General features: G+C 36.3%; 1 non-coding gene across 1 annotated transcript; it reads right to left on the bottom strand.

The window, feature by feature from the left end:
- Nucleotides 1-635: 635 nt before the first annotated feature.
- Nucleotides 636-742, bottom strand: LOC128279685 (small nucleolar RNA R71). Its single transcript, XR_008269883.1, has one exon. It is a non-coding gene; the product is annotated as a small nucleolar RNA R71 (small nucleolar RNA).
- Nucleotides 743-2,507: the final 1,765 nt, after the last annotated feature.

The following is a 2,507-nucleotide window of genomic DNA, read 5'->3' as shown; positions in this document are numbered from 1 at the left end:
TCACCATAACAATACTACTGTTCGATAGGTGCGCTTGCCTTAAGTTGAATTATTAGTTAGTTTCACGACCATCAATCTTCAACAACAACAACAACAACAACAGATGCAAAATAACCCACCTATTTTGGGTAACTCACCATGAGAAAACGCGCTATTCAACGAACCTGATGAAGCTAACATATCAGACTTACCACCACCACCACCACCACCACCACCACCACCACCACCACCACAACTACCGTTAAACCCACAAATGGCATGAAAAGAAAGGACATTAAGAGATTATGCACTACCAAATCAGGAGATGGTACAAGGTAGCATAGTAAGGCCAACCATTACGACAAATAATTTCGAGATCAAACCAGCTATGATCGAGATGATCCAAAATAATTTGCAATTTAGAAGAATAATGGCTGAGGACCCGAATCAACAATTAAAATGATTTCTCCAACATTGTGATACGTTTAAATTTAACAGGGACATAGATGATGCTATTCGTCTTTGGTTGTTCCCCTTCTCCTTAATCAATAATGCTTTCTCTTGATTAGTCTCGCATGCACCAAGATCTATTACAACATGGAAAGAACTTGTGAAAAAGTTTCTACACATGTTTTTTTCCTATTAGCAAGACGGTCCAACTCAGGAGGGAGATTTCCACATTTAAACAACTAGAAGGAGAAAAATTTCGTGAAGCTTAGGAGCAATTTAAGATGTTGATCCACAGAAGTTTGCACCATGGCCTACCTAAATGGTTGTGGTTGCAAATGTTCTATAACAGGTTGGATGCACATACATGACCAGGACTAGATGAAGTCGCAAGAAGAGCTTTGATGAACTGGAAATACGAGGATCTATATGATCTTATACAGAACATGGCAATGAATTCCTGTTAGTGACCAACCAAAATATTTACTTATGGCCAGAGATAATCCGTGGTAAAAGTTGTAAAGGAGATGACAAGTATCAACATATTTTGGACAGACTTAACTGGATAGAGCAACGTATAGTAGATCTTCAATATTTGACAGAGATGAACCTTTTAGCCATTATTTTGATAACCCAATCGAGAACTTGAATTATATTGGAAATAGAGGTGGAAATCCTTATTCAAACACTTATAACCCCATTAAGAGAGATCACCCAAATTTGAGATGGGGTAGAAATCAGGGATGAGGTAATAATTCTAACCCTATTAAACAAAACACTACTTACCAACCTACATATCTACAGAAGCCTTAAGAAAGGGCCAACCCAAATGACCATACTATATATGGTCAAAGACTAGATCGAATCAAGGAGAAATGCAGTCAATGCAAACTAAAGTAAAACAGGTGCAGTCTAAGTGCACCCAAACAACAAAGACATTGACAAAACTCGAAGATCATATGATCCAATTGATGAGCATGATAGGAGATATCAAAAGACAAATTGGCATCGGGATCCAAAATAATACCGAGAATAATCCTCAGAGAGAAGAGAATGAGCATGTTAAAGAAATTGTGCTCTGTTCGGGTAAAGTACTAAGTAGCCTAAAGAACCCAACTCAAGAGGAGTGTAACACCTCACAACTAGCCTAGATGACAAAGCCAAGTTTGGAGAGTTACATTGAAAATTATTTAAAACATAACTTCCAAATCTTAGTTTAGCAATTTTTCCAAACAACACAGAATTTAAGAAGCACAACATGTAGTACATAATCTAGTATCTTAAACATCATATGTCTTGAAACTACTGAAAATGAGTCAATGATAGTAATAATAATATTAAAGCTAATAAGTAGTATAACCGAGTTCCTGATCTGCCGACTCGATCAAGTCTATAGTTTAACTGTAATTCAGTTAACAGAAGAATTGAATTAATGATCCTATAATGAAATAACTATATGTTCAAATAAGTTTAGGTTAGAACCAGTAAAGTCCAAAATTCAAGTTCAGAACGGAAATAGACCTAGAAGGTGAATCATTCAGTTTATCATATCAAAATAGTTCAGACAGACAGTAAGTAAGATTATTCTCAAACATAGAATAGATGAAAATAGATGTTGTTTTCCTATTCCCCACCTGTTACACACCATCTTCGACTAGCCCCACACACCAAATAGGGTATTGAATACCCATCCAACCCTACACACCACACAGTGTCGATATGACACATTCCGATAATAGTAGACTAGCTGTCGGATCAGAGTATAGATACCAGTGATTTAGCCACTGTTTCAGAACATATTACTTCCTCCTTTGCTCAATTTCCTACCCAATGCAGATGCAGATTCAAAATAATTGCAAATACAGAGGCCTATACAACCATTCAGATACAGGTCATACTCGTACATAATAACTAAATATCATTAACGGTTTTCACATGCAATACACATACAGTGTAACGCCCCAATTTTCGGGAATTCTGTAAATGTTGGCAAAATTTCATGCTTTGATTTTGTCATTTGTGAGTGAAATTATGAAATAGGACCTATGTGAAAATGTTTGAAAATGCTATAGGCTAAATTG

Source organism: Gossypium arboreum, chromosome 8 (assembly GCF_025698485.1).
Source record: "Gossypium arboreum isolate Shixiya-1 chromosome 8, ASM2569848v2, whole genome shotgun sequence".
NCBI lineage: Eukaryota > Viridiplantae > Streptophyta > Magnoliopsida > Malvales > Malvaceae > Gossypium > Gossypium arboreum.
Note: the sequence above shows the minus strand (reverse complement) of the source record. Positions and strands in the feature narration are given on the sequence as shown.